We start from the raw sequence: 19,980 nt of genomic DNA on the forward strand, positions 1-19,980 counted from the left end.
GGCTGGTCCCGCTTCTAGGCCTCATCACACATCCGGAGAAAGAAGACAGCATCCACCCTGCCTGCCTGCCTCAGGGGGCCACTGCGGGGTTCAATTTGACAGGAGTGCTTTGCAAACGCTCAAGTCCCTCACGTATTTATGGTCTTAGTTGCCACCACAGGGTGGGCCAGCTTCCATGAAGAACGTGGCCTAGGTGGTGTCCAGCCCTGGCTACACACCCCAAGCACCTGAGAAACTTTTCAAAGAATAACACAGCTTAGGCCCTACAGCTGGGGATTCCAGTTCAATCCTCCTAACATGCAGTTAGGGGTGGGGCGGGGGACACCGGGCTAGAAGATGGGAAACAAGGCAGGCACAGACCTGGGCATCCTTTTGAGTAAACGTATGCATAGACCAGATCCAGGGAGCCCTCGGTTTATGTACCAATTAAATGGACATCCTAATATCTGCATCTAAGCTCCGGTACTCCTCTCATTGATGTTTGCCAAATACCTACCATACTCCTTTCTTCTGGCCACTGTGAAAAATTATCACAAACTTGGGGGCTTAAAGCAACAGGTATTTATTCTTCACCATTCTGTGGGTCACAACTGTGTCATGAGGTTGGTATGAAGGTATCAGCAGGGTCATAATGCCCTCCGGAGGCTTCTGGGGGAAATCTGTCCCTCGCCTATTCCAGTTTCTTTTTTTCTTTTTTTTTTTTTTTTTTTTTTGCCTCTTCCAGTTTCTGGTGGCTACTAACATTCCTTGGCTTGTGAATGCACCACTCCAATCTCTACCTGTATCTTCACATCACCTCTGTGAGTGTGTGTGTTCACGTGCACGTGTGCATGTGTATACATGTGTGTACGCGTGTGCCTGCGTGCGTGTGCCTGTGTGTGTATGTGTTAGATCTCCCCCTGTGGCTCTTTAGGACTCACCTGCCTAATCCAGGATAATCTCATCACAAAATCCTCCACTTAATCACATCTGCAAAGGTCCTTGTTCCAAATAAGGGGTTAGGAACCAGGATCTCTGTGGGGACATTTTTAGGCCACTACACCTATCATGAGTCAGACACTGTGCTAAGTGCTGAGAACTCAGCAGATGGTAAGACGCTAACGACTCTCAAGGAGGGTTAAGAATGATAGCCTTTCAGACTTGAAAGACTGGAGAGCTGTGGTTCTCCAAGTTTGGTCCCTGGACCAGCAGCGTTGCCAGAAAGCTTGTTAAGGGAGCCAAATTCCCGGCCCTCCTCCCCACCTTCTGAATCAGAAACTCGGGGGTGAAACCCAGCCATCTGTATTTATCGAGCCTGTTCTAACAAGGTGATTCTTTTTTTTTTTTATTCAATTTGCCAACGTATAGTATCACACCCAGTGCTCATCCCATCACATGCCCTCCTCAGTGCCCGTCTCCCTAACAAGGTGATTCTGATGCATGTTTACGTTGAGGACCACTGGACTGGAGGCAATCGAGTTCCTTTATTCTAGCCTTCTTTCCCCAGCATCTCTGCTAAATTTACACCCAACTCCTGCTTAAATATCACCACTTCAGACACCCGCCCGTTCCGCTGCTCACCTGTTAGTATGGACGTAAATGGCTCCTAGTCACCAATATAAGATCTAAAGACTGTTCCGACAGTTGCCCTGCAAACTCCAGCCATTGCCAATGCTCTCCACCTTCGCAGCGGTTCCGCTCAGCAGCCGACGACTGGGTTTCCAGGCCCTTCGCTCCAAAGGGGATACGGAGGGATGAGATGCACAGGGGCTGGCTGGAAGGATGGGGCCACCAGAACGGACAAACCACTCCAAGGCGCGTGAAACACCCATGTGAGCAGCAGCAAGTAATCTGCCCCTGGCTCAGAGGCGAAGAGAGGGTGGTTCGAGGTCTGGTCTGCCTGTTTCCATCCATGTGACATGCCAGCTGAGTCAATCTGGGTCCCTCACTTTACCTCTCTGGGCCTCAGTTCCCTCATCTAGAGAAGGAGGTAAGTGAACTGGACCACGCCTAATCACCCGTGACTCTTCCTTAGGCCGAAATCACTAGCAAAATTCAAAATAAAAGAGATGCCCAATCTTGAATGCTTGCTTGTAGTAGCACGTGCTGTTTTACACACGTTGATACATTTGGTCCCCATTTCAACCCCACGAGGTAGGTTCTGTTATCATCTCCACTTCAGGCATCAGAAACCGGTCAGGGAGGTTAAATCACTCTCCTGATATCACACAACCAGTCAGCGGCGGGGCTGGGATTTAGACCTGTCCTCCGAACCACCACATACTACCCGGCTGCTCACAGCGGACGAAGACAGGCAGGGATGGCTGGCAAAGGCAGGCACACTTACTTTTGGGCTTTGAAAGACAGCCAACACAAACCAGCTATAAAAAGCACAATCTGGCATCGTGTTTCTACAGGATTCTGGGTTTTTCTTTTTCTTTAGCAAGTAGGGGGAAATGAGCACAGCTACTGGGAATCTCCTTTTTTACAGCAGACTCAGCGTTGCCCATTCTGGAAACATCGTTTTCGTCTTAAAAGCCCTGAGAACCACACAGAGAGGAAGCAAGGTTCAGAAGGTGAGTCTGCCGTAGGAGTGGTTGTTGTGCAGTGAAAGGCAGAGGGGAAAGGACGGGTTAGACACTCGAGATGGTTCTGAGGTTCATTCACAGCAGAGAGGCCCGGCATCACACCTGGAGTCCACCTGTGCAGCAGGATACTCAGCCCACGGCATCCACCTGCGAACCCCCCAGCTAAGAGATTTAGACTTGAAAACGCCCAGGGATGAAAATTATTCCCCTTCATTTCTTCTAGGGAGGCATCATTCATTCGCTCATTCTTTCACAGTGCGGGCAAGGTGGTGGGCCTCAGAGACGAACAAGACCCAGGGATCCGGGATAGACAAACATAACCAGGGCTGCTGACGATCCTCCACCCCAACCTGGAGCACTTGTCACACTCCCTGTGAACATTGGAAACAGGTACTAGGGCAGAGCTCTCTGCAGGACGCTGGGCTAGGTGGCTTCAAGGAAAGAAAGGGCTTAGGAAGATTCCAGTTAACCCCAGGTTCCAGGTAGCCGATTTCCATTTGGGTTTGATTTGTATTGAGCCATGCAGACAGTGCACAACTAACTGACACAGGATCAGTGTGTGCAGGTTTAAAAGAACTTTACAGACGATGTCTGGTCCTCAAAAACAGCCTCTGAACCGGGAGGGACCACTCTCCCTGTTTCAGTGGGGGCCAGTACGTCTCGTCGGTTGTCTCATCTGCAGAATTAAAGACCTGAGTTGAAAGAAACATCAGTAAGACTTTTCCCAGCCCTAAAAGCTGCAACATGGAGAACCATGGCCTAAGACTTGGAGGGAGGGAGCCACCCGCAGAATGGTGCGCTCATAAGAGTGACAGCCGATGACGGCTCAGCACATGCCGTGGACACTAAGCTAAGTGCCACGCAAGGGCATTCTCACTGGGCTTCGCTGGAGCCCTAACGGGTGGGATGGGCATGAATGCTAGATCCCTACCTAGTCTATGCAGGAGGGAACGGAGATGTGGAGTGCTCACACACCTGTGCCAGGTAACACAGCTAGAGGGCAAGCACGGGGACCAACGTGAAAACACAATCAAGTCTGAGCCTGGCGACCCAGCTGCTGACCACCACCCTGCCTGGCGAGCACAGCAAGGGAGGTGGCTGTGCTGACTTGGTTGCCAACCAGATCTTCCAGTTAGAAACCCTTTCAGCCAGACCTCCGCCACCCTTGCAGCATTTGGGGTGCCCCTGTCTCTAACAGGAGCACTCACTCTGCAACGCTTAAAGTGAACTTAGAAGCCAAGGGCCAGAACAGCCAGTAGTAACTTGATGACAAGTCTCTAAAGGTGTGATGCCTCGGGTTGGTCATGGTTGGCCAGGGTACAGGGACACAGGCGCTCCTGGCTGCTGCTGGTGGCAAAGTAAACTGCCACAGCTCCCCTGGGAGGACAAGCTGGCAAGGTCATCGAAAGCCTTAAAAATGTACAGACCATTCAGACTCAGCAATTCCTCTTCTGGGGATTTAACTTAAGTATATTTATCCATTTCTGACCCTCCAGCAGTTAAACCTCTGAGTATCTAATAAAAGCAGTGGTACTTTTTCCCCATGAAGATTAAATGCACATGCATGTTTGCACGCAGTTACAGACGATGCATGGATGCCAATCTGAAGCCTATCTGAGTTTCAGCTTTGACTCCCTACAGAAAAAAAAAAAAATCAAGGATGTCCAACAGCTGGATCCTATGGTACATAAATCCAATTTAACATTATGCAGCCATTGAAACTGACACTGGAAATGTGAAAGAACTTTTAATGCGACGGGAAAGTGTTCATGATAAGTTGTTCAATGCAGAAGCTGTTTGTAAGATAATATGTATTATAATATGATCCTTATAAATATAGAGAAGCAGAGATGGAGGAAAAAAAAAACATGAAGCCAGGTAACAAAACATTAGATCGTGTGATGATGGAGTATTTTCATTTCTGTTTTATGTATTCCAAATTCTCTGTAACAAATAGGAGGTTCCCTTCAAAATCAGATATAATTATTTTTTTAAGAGACATAACCTAATGACATTGCCTCGAAAAAACTGAGGCTTCTTTTTTTTTTTTTCCTGCTCCAACAGAAACCCCCAGCCCTCCTAAGAACAGGGGCACCTGGGTCAACACTGCAATCAGAAAGTGTGTGATCAGTGGAGAAATTCCACCTACTTGTATGGAAAAGTGAAGATACTTTCTCCTGCAGAGAGAGAAGGACACAGGAGTATTAAAGCCATGAATGGAAAGGTAAGGGCTGGCTCTTTAAGAAGAGTCCCCTCCCTAGTGCTGGTCCTCAGCCCCAGGCCCTGGAGAAAACTAGCTCCCAGGAGGCAGACGGGAAGAGACCGCAATCAACATAAAGTTCACGTGGCTGGTAGCAGCAAATCGAACAGATGGGCCCGGAATCTGCGCACGGGTCTCGGGCACCATCCTGGGCCCCAGGAGACCAACACTGCACATTTTTTACTCTTCTCTCATCCTAAATATTTCTTTGGCCAGAAAAGGTTGGTTGGAAACAGTTGTAACCTTTCGAGAACTGATTAAAGATCCAGACTTAAAATCCCACTCCAATTACATACATAAATAGAAGCCGATGAGCCTGACTTGCTTGTGAGTTCTTTTAAATTGTGTAAATACACAGACAGCCACGTGTGTAGAAGGGACATATATCTGAAAAGCAGAATTGTAGGCCAACCCCCAAATTTCTTTCCACTCTACACAGATCTGTGGAAGCAAGCAGATGCTCCGCGTTGTCACCAGGAGTGCGTGTGTTTCCTTCTAGAACAGATTTGATCACATCGCAGTGCCGTTGCACACCCCACGCCAGAGCCCCGCGTCCAAACTTAGCCTACTAAACCCATCCCGGCCTCAGATGCCACCCCGCGCACGGAGGCCTGCCAGGGCTTGCCAGGCCTCAAGAACACTCTGTCCTGTGTTGCTCATCCTCCTCCCTTTGCAGAAGGCTACTTCCTAACCTCCCTCACCCCACTCTGCTAAATCCCAGCCATCCTTAGACACTTTCCTCTTCAAAAGATAGGGAGAAACAGGGAGCGTCAAACTTATACAGGATGTTCCCCAGCGATCCCAAAATCCTCCTGCGAAAGGAGTCTGGCTTGGGTTTGAACAACAAATGGGAACCGACCGGTCGAAGGAAAGCGGGAAGGGCATTGCAGATGGGGAAGGGCATCTGCAAGGTGCAGAGATGCATGCCAGGGCATGAAGAGCCAGCCAGGGAATGGCAAGAGGGGCCAGGACTTTCCTGCTGGGTGCTTGGAGCTCACCATCCCAGAGGAGAAGTACCAGCATACCCGACAAAATGCAGATGTGGTTTCAGAGGGCCGTAAAGGTGTGCAGCCCCACGCAGAAGGGCCAGTTCCAAACATCACCTCCACGGTGAAGCCTTCTTCACAGTCTCCGTTCAGAATTATCTGCTTTTTCCCTGATTCATTAGAGCGACCCCTCCATACCCCATGGGTAGCACAAACAGCAGATGCCTGGGCCCCACCACAGCCACCAAGTCAGATCGGGTACCTGAAGGTCCCGGCCTCAAGGGACCTCAAGGTCACTCTTCCCTCTCACACAGGCTTTTCCCAGTATGAACCAGTAGACGTTACAAAGAACAGGGCTTCCTGGACTGGCTGGTGCTGCGAGCAATGTCACTTTATGTTTTTACTCTGTTTCCAGAGAATGTGCATTTCCTCTCCATTACTGTGTGGGTTACAAGAAAGGCTGTGGGGCTTGAATATGCTTGGTTTAGCAGGAGAGTAAGCCCACATTTAGCAAGTGTGTTAGCTCCTGCATTTGTAACAAGCTCCTTGGGTGCGGAGGTGTGCAAACCACAACATGTGCCTGGTCTGAGCTCAGTTAATTGTGTGTTTCTTCCCCATCAGACTAGGAAGAGGGCGTCTTAGATGCCTCTAGAGCCCCAAGCACAATACTTAGAACATTAGGTCCTGAATGAACGGACAGGTAAACTCTGCTGTCCTTCCCCTTCTGCCCACCCAAGTACTGCAAATCTCTTTCCTTCAGAGGTTAAAATAAAGGCTCTCTTTCCCAGCTGCACACTAGAATTACCAGGGCGGTGACGACGGGTGGTGCAGAGACACCTCCGATGCTCACACCACACCCCCACCGGTCCTGGCATCACTGGTCTGGGCAGGACCTAGGGATCAGTATTTCCTAGGGCTTGTTGTGTCCTTTATCTCACCAGGAAAACACAAGGCTGAAAGCAACCCTGGACGTCTCAACTCCCAGTGAGGCTGAAATGGTCTAATGTTAGTTTTCTGCATGTCCCCAACTTGCACTCAAGGAGCAAAACACTCAACACTGAAAAGCAAAACGGTGGGCGATGGTCTTAAGGCCTCTACATTCTGGGTGAAGACAGTGGTGGCCAGGGAGGGCTAGGGGGTGGACATTAGTAGACACAAAAATGGATTCCCAGAAGACTCTAGAGCAACTTTAGGCACCTCCTGTGACCTCCAGGGCTAAGATCCTAAATGACCCTAAGACCTTGCAGCCCACATAGCCAGGAAGAAGGCTCACCCCTGCTCCACTGCCCCCACACCAAGCCTGAGGGTTCAGTAGAACTGAGTCCATTATCAGCACCCATGCTATATCGGTTTGGGAACTCAGGCACACCATTCAGCCTCTCAAAGTCTGACGCCTCTGGGACGCCTGGGTGGCTCAGAGGTTGAGCATCTGCCTTTGGCTCAGGGCATGATCTTGGAGTCCCGGGATCAAGTGCCACATCAGGCTCCCTGCACAGAGCCTGCTTCTCCCTCTGCCTGTGTCTCTGCCTCTCTGTGACTCTCATGAATAAATAAAAAAATCTTAAAAAAAAAAAAAAGCCTGATGCCTCATCTGTAAAATGCCTCCATCTATAAAATAGAGATAATAAAATCCAGCCCACTGCACCAAACTGTGAGAAGCTTCAATGTGACAATGCGTGTCAAGCATCCAGCCCATTAAAAGCCTATTCCCATTTCCTAAACCAGGAAAGCAAGGTCGTAGGACAGAAAGACAATTCAAGGTGCTCCTTGAAGAAGGAGCCTCACACCACTTGCAAGAGTGAAACGTGAGCTAAGAGGCTGAAACCTAAAATGTCCCAGAGAGGCATCCTCTTAGGTGCAGGTACTAAAGCCCCTTGGCTGACCATCTTTCCCTTCATCGGGCATGCACGTGCCCCAGCGCCGGTGTGCTTTTCTCTGGCAGGGCTGGGTTCTACACAGCCAGCTGGGGAGAACGAGAGCTCATGTATTGCCAGCGAGGACCTCTGTCACTTAGAGACTGAAAGACTCCGGAGGCTCAAGTGCAAGTTTCAGCTGGAAGGCATGTGGCCCAGGCAGCGGGGAAAGCAGGGCCAGTGAGGCCTCTGTCAGCAGGGGTTCAAGGGAGGAAACGCCTACAATTGGCCAAAGGGTTCTAAAGAGAGAGGGAGCAGCACATCCGTGGTGCTGCAGGCCAGGCCTCAGATGCACACAGTGGGGACACCCCGCTGCAAGAACAGACCAATTAATGTGGGGCCCAAAGGGCTGAGAATGACATTCAAAGTGCCATCCTGGACTTTGGCAGCTGAGCGCTGGCCAGGGCCGAGGTGGCTGGTCCGTGTGAAATGCTCCCATGCCATCTGAGATCATCTCTCATCTCCGTGTTCCAGAGGGAACAGAGGCAGCATGTTCCTTAGACAGGAGTCTCTAAGGCCCATAGAAGGGGACTGAAGTTGGGAAACAACCAAAATACTCCACAGTAAGTGTGGCAAATGACCACATGTGATACGGGGCAGCCTCTAACAACGATGGAGAGAGAGAGAGCCCATAGGATCAAAGGAAGTACTTACATTGTGAGGATAATGGCTAAAAATGGTGCCAACACCACGACTCAGCTGCATGAAGCGTGTCTGCATGTGGAAAGGAAATTCTGAGCATCTATCATATGCTGAGCTCATTACGAGAATCATTTTCTTTAATCCTCACAACACCAAGAGTGTTTTTATTTTTCCTACTTTGCAGATGAACAAGGGAGACTCGCAGAGGCTGAATCACTTGTCTGAGGGGGAAGCAGGGTTCAGACCCATGGTTTTAACAGAGCCAGTGAGTGTCCTTCTAGTAGATCTTGGTCCCTTCCTCTTCTCTTCAATATCTGCTCCCTGACAAGAATGCGATGATGGACATCTACGCGTCACATGAATTTAAGTGATTCATTCTCTCTGGGTGTTTGAAGACTAAAACGAAAAGGCAAGTTCCCTTGTTAATGGACCCAAGGTTTCCAAGAGCAGCTGGAGGAGGCATCTGCCAACCAGGGAGCCCAGGGCTTACTCCTTCTCGCAGAGAGTCCCAGCTATATGGCCACCTGGGGATGAGGCCAGGCCACCACAGTCCTCTGAGTTCCTGCCTCGCTGCTGGCCATGGGGCCATGCTCTCTATCATGGAAAGCCCTTAATACCACAGGATGGAAGGTATTCTCTGCCTGAAAGATATCATTATTGAATGAAAGGGGAGGGAAAACAGAAAAAGGGCATCAAAGCCTAAACAAATAACATCAGCATGAAATCTTTAATGAATGGCTCATCCAATGCGATCCACCGAAATCCAGAAGGTTTAGCGAAAGATGCCTTAAACCCAGTTTATACTGCAAATCAGCCATGAAGAAAAGTCAACACCAAGTTAATCCCCATTTAATAATTCAGTTTCAGGATGTTAAAACATATTTCTCTTGGAGCTCCTGCATGTATGACTGATAACAGGGCAACCAAGAAAAACGCTACAAAAAAAAGGGGGGGGTGGGGAGAAGAAAGAAAAGAGACCAGTACTCTTTCAGCAACTCTACTATTAAAGGTGGCAGTTGGCTCTTCTTGACACCTGACTTCATCTCCCAAATCCTTTCTTTTCCCCTCTCAGACTGTCTCTCAGGCAGGAGATACGAAGGCCTGATTTGGGGCCCATCCTTGGCCTTGACCCAGCAGGACTGTTGGGTCACTGGTTCAGATACCTACAACTGGCTGCCCAAGAACTTCTGTGGGACAAGAGACACTGGATCAGAAAACTCTTCCCTAAGGACCCTTTGGGAAGAGTTAGTTACATGGTGATGGATTCATCAGAAGCCCTGCTGAGCATGACACCAACAGGTGGCAGCAGGCCCACCCCTGACCCATCCGTTCTTCAGAGCCCACACCATCCTCAGCTTCAGCTGATGTCCGGAGTTCTCGCCAATTCGTTCTGAGCTCAGGGCTGGCCAGAACCTGCCATCAGCTACAACGTGCTCACAACTTTAGACCTCTGTACTTCATTCTCCCCTTGACTTTCTGGAAAGGGCTTCCTCATCACTTAGGGACTGGGGAAGCTTCCTCAGCAGAGTTCCCCAGACATACCGGAAAGTGCTCCACGCAACCTTCTTCCCCATCAGAACCTTGACCTGACCCCAGCCAAGCCCTCTTCTCCCTTCTCCCAAGCATCCCTCATTTCCAAGTGCAGAGATAGTGGTTCTCCTCAGCTGTCCTCCGAGGAGCTGCTGTCTATTGGCACGTCAAACAGCAAGAGCCAGAGTCAAGTCCACCACTGACCACCGAGCGCCCATCTCTGTCTCCCCACGGCGGCCCGCTCCTCCCAGCGGCTCCCTGGATGCCTCCGCAGTGCCTACAACTGCAGGGAAATTAAAAGCAAATTTGCATCACCTTTGCTCAGCGCTTGAGCCCTCCGTGTTCATTTGCATTTTATTTGCACAGCACTTGCATATGATATTGTAGAAATGCCCAGACCTCTCCCTACCCCCTTCCCACCCCCACCCCTCTCTGCTTCTCCTTAGCCATGGATCCTGGGATGCCTGTGAACCCAGGAAAAATTATAGACAGAGGTGGCACCAGCCAGAGAAGCTCCTGGGTGGCATCTGGGGAGGGGGGGGCTCTCAGGACAGGCGTTTGATGGCAGTGTTCTGGCGTAGAGCAAATCCGACCCCAGATACCTGCTTTCCATATATACGACATCACAGTAAAATTCTCCTCTGTCCACTGTGCAAATATGCACAATGAGGACTCAAAACCACGAACTCTCAGGACAAGCTTAACACAATTCTGAACCTGGTGAGAAGCTGCAGGACTGCGACCTTGTGCCATCTGCAGAAACCCCGATGCAAGTGAACTCCCTACAGCCCCAGTTCCATGGGGTGTTACAGCCACCTGCCTATCACCCCACCTGGCACCTGCGCAGTTGGGCACCACAACCCTAGAGCCCCCCACCCTGACACACACAGAGCATCTGGCTCACCCCAAGCTAGCATGAGTCTAAGACACACTCTTCCCGAACACGCTCGTCTGTCAGCACAATACTAGAACACGCCAGGATTTCCCTAAGATCTGAAATTTAAGACCTAAAATTTACTTAAAACGTGCACGCACAGAGAATGAGGGGGAGCTAGCAAATGCAGCGCATCACACCACACGAACCATTCTCGGTCACTCGACACCCATCCGAACAGGCGCCCTTCCTCCCTGTGTATACACACAAGCAGCTTCCAACCTGCTGGAATTCAGTGCCAAAAGAAAAAAAAAAGTCGAGAACACTCTGCTAAATATGTTCCCCCAGTGTTAAAAATGACAGCCAGGTTCCAAGATGTACCTTAAGGAGAAAACAAAATCAGGTGCAAAGCAACAGGCGGGTGAAGACAGAAAGGACAAACAAAATGAACACAGATGAAACGGCTTCTTTGCTTTTTCCTTTGTTTTCAACTGTTGCCAAGTTATGTATCCCTAGAAAGCAGCTTACTTTTTTGAGATGAAGTAATTCTTTGTGAGATGACTTATTTCATTTGGTTTTACTTCTGTACATGGCTGTTGGGGACGGGCCCGGGGAAGGGGGAGAGGAGGCAGGGAGGGATTACCAAATCACAGGAGAGATCTTCAAAACATCGTCCACCTTCTGCTTCCGCAGTAGAGGATGCTGCGAAGCTCACAGGTCACTCACCTGCAGTTAGGTGACTTTCCCAAAGTCATGCCGACAGATGCTCACGCAGCAGAGCCAACAGGATACCCCCGCTTCCCTCTTCCCCTTGCTCACACTTTTCTAAAGAAGAGGATGTTCTCAGACATTGGTGACGCTGGTCAAAGCTCTCCCCCTCACTCCCTAAGTACTCCTGACAATGGTGGTCCAAGCCCTCCCCTCAGTTTCTCCAACCGTCCACTGAAAATACCCGTCCCTGATCACTTTTTACCTCACCCAGAGGCCATGAAGATGAAAGACCAGTATTACTGAGCGCCTGGCAGTCATTTTTACAAAAATCACTGCCCACAAAGTTGTCCGGTGACCCTAAGATAATCGTTCCTAGGATCCCTCATCTTTAGAGAACAGTATCAAAGGCAAAGTTTCTCTCTCCTGGTGCATGGGGAGGCTGCCAGTTGCTAGCAGTGGAGGCCCCCAACCCACCAATAACTCAGGATCGTTGCTTTTCCCTCCTGGCTCCTTGGAAACTCAGAACAAAGTGTCATGTGTTCGCCTGAAGGATCCTCTAAGCCTATGTGTTTGGAACGCCTCTTGCTCCCCTTCATTACTCTGCTCCTTCTCTGGCATTCTTGTTCCAATTATTTTATTGCACCTTTGCTGTCTTAGCTCAGGCTGCTACAACGCACACCATAGCCTGAGGGACTTAAACAAGCAGCATTTATTTCTTAGAGTTCTTAGGGCTGAGAAGTTCAAAACCAAGGTGCCAAGGTGCTGGCAGATTTGGATCCCAGCAAGGGCCTGTTTCCTGGTCTGTAGATGGTGTCTCCTTGCTGTGTCCTCACATGACAGAGAGAGCTCCGTTCTCCCCCTCTTCTCATAAGGGCACTAATCCCATCATGAGGTCCCTCCCTTCGTGACCTATTCTGACCCTAACTACCTCCCAAAGGCCCCATCTCCAAACCCCATCACACTGGAGATTAGAATTCAACATGTGGATGGGGGGAGGGTGGGGGGCGGGACACAGATGTTCTGTCCGTAGCTTTGTCGTGACTGTAAATCGCCTTAAATCAAGGGTGTAGTATAAATAATAATGATGAAATTCTCGAGCTTTGAAAAGATAACGTATAATTTTTACACATCTTGGGCCAAAACCAGGAATGTAGAGCTAGCGAGAACACAGTTTTTGTGCCAAGATTACAGCACCAAGCAGAAGACTCCAAGATGCTCCCAAATGCGCAGGTAAATTCTGGGACGGGCCGCCTTCGCCTCTGCCTTTCCGCAGCCCACGGGGTCCCAGCTGCATTTATCCATGAAGTGATCATCTCCTTTATGGCTCACAAGTGGCATCTGACTTAGTCCGAATGTGCTGGGGGCCGGGAATGCTTTGTGGTTGGCTGACCTTGTACCCACTCTGGTGCTTTGGGTTGTTCATGGATCCTCGTCAAAATTTACAAAAGCACAAGACATATGAGAAGGGGGAAGCACATTCCTCAGCTGGAAGAGTGGCCAAGTAACCACAAACTGCTGGCCCTCCTGGGATCATGCTGGTCACGGACTTGGCTTCGGCAGCCCAATGACTCGTTTCTCCAGACAGCGCCTACGCCCACGCCTTCTTCACTCCGACCACCAGCCCTCTGGGTCCCAGGGAGGCAAAGCATGATGGGGAGTAGGTGGGTACCCATGGGGCTAAGGACGGACTGAGAAGGAAGCCACTCCTCCATCCTCAGTGGTCCGCCAGACGCTATGACCCCTCTGCCCCAACAGTCATCTTGGTGCAAGCTATGGCGCTCAGGGTGGATTTCAAGGCAATGGCAACAGAGCAGAAAACTTTCCATGTTTTCTCCACAGGATGTCCTGTCTGGTGTGTGCGAGTTATCCCAGACCAGACGCTGTTGTTTACTTAAAAGGAAGAGCTTATCACTCCCTTGATCCAAGACGTTCAGATTCTGGGCCTGGAGGAAGGAGGGAGTCAGGGAGACACTGTGCCACGCGCGCTGCTTTAAAGTTTAGTTCTGGAGATGTTCAGAAGTGAGGCGGGCCAGCCAGGCTCCGCTCTACTAACCAGGTCCCTCTGGGAAAGTTACTTACTCTCTCTGGCCCTCAGTATCCTCATCTAAAATTAATTAATTAATTAATTAATTAATTAATTAAAATAATAATGGAGCCCATCTCATGGGATTGGGAGGATCATGGTATGCCATATAAATTTTGCTTCTCCTTCCAAAAATAAGTTTCATCCTTCAAGACCACAGCCTGGTCTCAGAAAGAAAAAGGAACCCAGTGGCCATGACTGTAATTCAGTCTTTTCTCAATTATTTGCAAAAAATATTTTGCGTTTGGGACCATCTTGCCTGGAATATGCCCCCTCTAAACCTGGTCATCAGGGACAGGAAGGACTGGTTTGCCCAAACAGTGAAAAAGTGGAAATCATCCACTATGAGTCCGAGGGTTTTTTTCCTACTCCCTCAACCCCAATAATTAAGAAAGAACTCCACACAGTGAGTGCTTTTATATAAACACAGTGCAAATCCTGTCATGTCACCTGCCTGCTCCAAAGGGCACTTTCAATGGGTCCCCAAATTCAAGCTCCTTACATGACATCCGAAGGTGTCCATTATTAGACCCTGGTCCACCCTCCCTGCCTCCTCATCGGCCAGGCCCCATCTTGTTATCTATAATCCCGCCATGTTGAATTGCTTCTTTCTCCCTGGAGTACCTTGCCTGGTGGCTTTACTGACACTGTCCTACCAGCCTGCAAAGCTTCTCCTCTCCATATCTGCCAATTCTTGTCAGGTATCACCTCTTCCAGGACACCTTCCATGCACCACTACTGCCTCTGACTCCATCAGTGGGGTAGGAAGCCTCTACTTCAAGTCCTAGTTGAAGGACGATGTCCTGGCACATCGTTTCACCACTAAACTTACCTCTTTGCATTATATTGATCTCTATTCCTTATCTCTTAGGCACTCTGGAGTGTGGGCCTCCTGAGAGCTAAGAACGAGTCTCTGTTTCTTTTATATGTGTGTGTGTGTGTGTGTGTGTGTGTGTCTCATGAATAAATAAGGTGCCGAGCAGCACATAGTAGGTGTGGAAGGAAGGAAGGAAGGAAGGAAGGAAGGAAGGAAGGAAGGAAGGAAGGAAGGAAGGAAGAAATATGCAGGTGGATTGGTCTACAGGTAGGGGTGACTTCGTTAAATAGCACTCTGCCCAAGTAAAGGGGTCTCAGAGACACATATTGCCACCCAGCAGTGACAGGGCCCTGGAAAAAGGGTCCTTCCTCCAGAAATATGTGAGCAAGGGGGAGATGAGGAGGAAAGAAGAGAGAACACTTCTGACATAGGACATTATCTGCACGGAGTGTTCTCAAAACTTGCACACGGGGGAAAAGAGACATCAAGAAGAAAACCTTAAAGCTTAAGTTTGAATGACTTAGTAGGCCAAATGTTGCACCTAAAAAAAATTAATACAAATAAATAAAAATTTTTAAAAAATCAACCTCTGCATTCAGGGCTGTGGCAAGAACAGGGAGCTGTGCAAGTGTCCGGAAACCAAGAAGTCCCAATAACCACTGTTCTTCCTGCCATGGCTCCTGGGTGGAGCTGGCCAACTGCACATTCTACAGCAGAAGAGTCAGACTGGGTATTCACTGGTTGCTCATAAGAAATACAGGGATACAGGGGATCCCTGGGTGGCTCAGCGGTTTAACGCCTGCCTTTGCCCTAGGGTGTGATCCTGGAGACCCGGGATCGAGTCCCACATTGGGTTCCCTGCATGGAGCCTGCTTCTCCCTCTGCCTGTGTCTCTGCCTCTCTTCTCTCTCTCTCTCTCTCTCTCTCTCTCTGTGTGTGTGTGTGTGTGTGTCTCATGAATAAATAAATAAAATCTTAAAAAAAAAAGAAATACAGGGATACAGAAATCTAACTCAAGTATTGGCCACATCCAACTCGAACCTGGTTCTTCTCTATTACTGGTCTCAGTGACAAGCATAAAAGCTCACGTTCACAGCTCCTTGAAAACTACAGAAGGATAGGCAGATTCCAGAACCCATAGGGCCTAAGAGATAAGGCGTCATGGGCAGGACAAGGCCTGACCAAGCAAGAGCCATGGCACACGGGAACCAGCACAGCCCTGTCACCCAGATGTTCATACAGAGAAGCCCACCTTCTCACTGCCCCACTTCTGGGGACTACCACCCCAGTTAAGTACCCACCAACCCATCAGATACCCTTCACCTGCTGCCTCCACCTCCTCCTCCTCTTCTCCATCTTCAGAACTTGAGTTGATGGAATTTCTAGAAGCATAACTTTGTGTGATACCTTAACTTAAAATGTCATAAATATTCACTCCCCTCCTGCCATGTCCATTGGAGATGGAGGGACTTTCCCTCCCCCATTGATTTGGGCTGCACCATAGGACTTGTTCAGTTAATGGAATGTGGGTTGATGTGTATGTGTAGCCTGGCTTCCATCATCCTCCACGAGAACATGACTCCGTGGCTACTGATCCAAAGCAAATACAGATAAGACCTGAACCCAACCTGAAGCCTGGAGCCAAGTCCGAGTGACCCACAGCTTAAAAGGCAGTTGCCCCGACCAACACAGAGACCATCAGTAAGACAGATGTTTGGTTTTTTAAGTCCTGAGTCTCAAGATGCAGCATCCCTGTGGCAACAGCTAACCAATATACACCGTACGAGCTAAACTTGATGGCCAGCTTGTGCTTTCTCCATTTATCTGCATCACGTGGTGACGGCTCCTTCACAAGATGCAGTCAGTGGAGAAGGTCTCTGCATCTCGCCATTAGCCTGGTGGTGGCTTTCACGCCATCACACATCCAGGATATGGTTCTTCGTACTTCCTGGAGATAAGATGGCTGGTGGTTGAGCTGCCTCTGCCTGACTTCCCACCATCAGCAGGATTTTCACTCCAGCCCTTATGGTCTGGAGCCCAAACTGTGTGTGCCATACCACCCTCCTCCTCCTCCTCCTCCTCCTCCTCCTCCTCCTCCTCCTCCTCTTCCCTGTCCAGGCAGCAGACACAGTGAATCGGTCAGCAGGAGACAGGGGTCAGCCCAAAGCCGCTGGCAGTAACTCTCCCGGTGTTCTCCTGGGCAGGAGACAGATGCTGTGTCTGTGCATATGGGCAGTGGTAATGAGAACTCCCTGTGGCTTCATGCAAGGGAATCAGGCGGTGCAGGCAAGGCAGGCCAAACTTTCCTTCTTGTTCCAGAAATGACAGTGAAACAAATGGCAGGAAATTCATTCTGCTGACCAACACAGGAAGCAATGCCAGGGCACAGCTTTGGAAGTGGAGGGAAGGCAAGAGGAAAGATAATAGGCAGCAAGAGACAAAGAGAGAGGATCTCCAACTTGCGTGTGAAAAACATCGTGTATATCACATTACAGGCCTTCACAAGGTCCCTCCAAACCTTACCAAATTAGTTCCAAAAAGGTTTAAATCTTATAGATACTGCTCTCCGGAAAATGCAATTGCTCTTCCACAAGAATTCAGGATAGCCAAGGGCCCACATAGAGAGAAGACCAGTTGGGAGTGAAGGCTGGTTTGAGCAAGCCCAAAACCAAAGTACAATTTGAGATAATTATTATACCATAAATGTGCCCATGTGGTGGAGAAAATAAAGAAGACCGTCAGGACCTCCCTCCCTGGGACCATGCTGTGCCCCGGAGTTCTGGGAGGTGTGCCGTATGTCCATACTCAATAAAGATGCTGTTAGGTGCTAGTGGATTCACCTGTAACCTCCAGACCTCAGCAATACGCTTACGACAGACCTGTCTGAGTCTGCAACCAAGCAGCCATGCTGACCTAGGTCAGCCGGTCCTGCACACACGTGAAGGAATTTCCGTCCATAGGAGCCTGGCCCACGGGTGGGAGGAGTATGGTGAGTTCTTAGTGCGAACCTCATTCAGCCATCAGTATTTGAACTGACTGTTGGACCGAGATCTTAAATGAAAATCATCCCTGAGCACTGGCATATTTTACATTTTAACTTAAAAAAAAAAAAAAAAAAGACCAGGAAAGCCACTACCCCTCCCTCCTTCCTCCTGCATGTTCCTGATGAGACACAAAACCGTTTCTGGTGGTTGGGCACCCAGAGAAGGGCTTCCGGAGCCTGCTTGCCAATATAAGGAAAAAGGAAAGAAAAGAATCACCTATGGAAGAAATAGTCTTGAGGAAAAGCCGGTCAGCATATTCATAAGGAAATGATTAGGCCACGTCTAAAATGGATGCATCAATGCTACGGGGTTCAACGCATCCCACGCAGGAAGGCAGTCCAGTGGCCGCTGGTGGGTTCCCCCTGGACTCCACAGGGCTTGTGCTCAGCCCAGGACGAGAGCCTAGAGCGGCCAGGACACCCTACAGACGGGCCACGTGGCCAAGTCGCTTCAGCCCCGGTCTCAGATCCCTCCACTGCAAGTGGGCGCAGTAAGAGCTGCAGTAAGAGCTGCAGCAAGAAACAGATGAAATAAAAAAAAAAAAAGAAAGAAAGAAAGAAAGAAAGAAAGAAAGAAAGAAAGAAAGAAAGAAAAAGAAAAAAAAAGGAAGAAAGAAAAAAAGAAAGAAACAGATGAAATCATTGTGCATGCAACAGACCTGTCCACAGTCTGGGTATGATGTTCCTGTGTATCGCTGCCAGGTGCCCAGCAGGAACCCGGCAAGCAAGACCTCCGAGGTAAAACACTCAGAAAGACGCTGCATCTCTTCAATACACTTTTTTAAAAAGATTTTATTTTATTTATTTATTCATGAGAGACACACAGAGAGAGAGAGAGAGAGAGAGAGAGAGAGGCAGAGACGCAGGCAGAGGGAGAAGCAGGCTCCATGCAGGAAGCCCGACGCAGGACTCGATCCCGGGTCTCCAGGATCACACCCCGGGCTGAAGGCACGCGCTAAACTGCTGAGCCATCCGGGCTTCCCTCTTCAATACAATTTTAATGTGATTTTACTGAGCACCTATGAGGCCATTCACATTTTCTCAAAAGCGGGATCACTCAGTCCTCACGATTCTATAAAACGGGCATTATAATCCCCATTGTACAGGTAAGAAAAATCAAGGCTCGGAAAGGTGACTTAATGGAAATCTCATAGCTAGTAAGTGACCGTGTGACGTGTGGTTTGGATGCCCTTGCACTGGACCCTGCAGCGTGGATCTGCGTGTGTAACGAGGGACTTTCACCATGCCAGTCTATCCATTTAGGGACAGAAGGGGTGCCCGTGCACACTCTTACGCTTGCTCCTCAGAAGACAACCGGAGAGGTCATGCATCATTTTCGGAGGGAGGAGCCGCTCATCCTAAAAGCACCTCCCAGGTCCTTTGACAGGACGTGTCACCATCCTTGACTATTGTTCCCTCCCCCTCTCTGTTGGGTTGACACGGCTATGATTATGGATGATGCTAAGAGCGGCTCGCGGGCGTCTCATATTCTATGGTTGGTCCCCTTTGGAAAGAGGAGCTGCTCATGGAAAACCTCCTTTTCCGTCCTGAGTCAAGACATTCCTTGGGCGATTGGGGGGGACCCCCCTCCCCACCCCACCGCCATTTGGAAGTGATTACCACCGCGGTACCCTGACAGGGTGAGTGATGCGGAGGGCTTGCTCCTGGATGCGGAGCGGAGAGCACGCCGCACCCCCCCCCCTTGGCACACGCTGCTACGGGGAGCCTCGAGTCCCACTTGGATGCGGATTTCCAAGGCTTGCTTTCTACTCTCTGATACATGGGATCAACGTTAATAGCAAAAACCTGGCAGGGAAGGCACCTCTGCCTAGCAAGAGCCCCCGGTGGCAAAACTGAGGAAGTCCTGGCGGCGGGGGGGCTGGAGGGCAGACTGTCAACTCATTTGTTACCTCTCGCCCCAGATGCAAGGGGACCCCGTGACCTGCTCACAGACCTCTGCCTTTGCTCTAACAGCAGCGGCGACGGTCGGCTGTCGCGGTGGCTTCGTGCTCCCCTCCTTTAGGGAAACCTCCCTCACCACCTCTGCTTCCAATCCCTCCCCTGGATTCAGCTCCTGCTGAACCTGCATCCCTGCGTGGTTCTCAGCAGATCCCCCCACTCCCGGGGAAGGATCCAAACCCCCAGGCACCCAGCATCGCCGGGTGCTCCAGACGTGAACCATCCACCTTCCCGATGATCCACGATACCCATTCACCTCCTCGTACCTGGAGGAATGAGAAAAAAGAAAAATGCCACCTACCCCTGATGGTCCCTTCCTCAAACTGTGCCATTAGAGATTCACAATAAGACCTCATGGAATAAATATCCTCATCGATTTACAGATGAACAAATGCCTCGGGGACACAAAACCATTGCCCAGCGCTCTACTGGCAGTGAGTGGCAGTCATCATTTGAACCCAGGTCTGACGACAAGAGGCTACTGTCCTCTGCTTTGTTCCAGAGTTTCAGGCTGATAGTGGCCTGATAGGATAGTTCCCTGAAGGCAGAGACCCTGGACACCCCCACCCACCCACCCACCCATCAATTCATCCTC

General features: G+C 49.8%; 1 protein-coding gene across 1 annotated transcript in view; it reads right to left on the minus strand.

Moving 5' to 3' along the window:
- Positions 1-19,980, minus strand: part of LMX1A (LIM homeobox transcription factor 1 alpha) — a 152,631-nt gene that overhangs the window by 86,327 nt on the left and 46,324 nt on the right. The gene's annotated exons all lie outside the window — the stretch shown is intronic.

Source organism: Canis lupus, chromosome 38, assembly GCF_048164855.1.
Source record: "Canis lupus baileyi chromosome 38, mCanLup2.hap1, whole genome shotgun sequence".
In the NCBI taxonomy this organism is placed as follows: domain Eukaryota; kingdom Metazoa; phylum Chordata; class Mammalia; order Carnivora; family Canidae; genus Canis; species Canis lupus.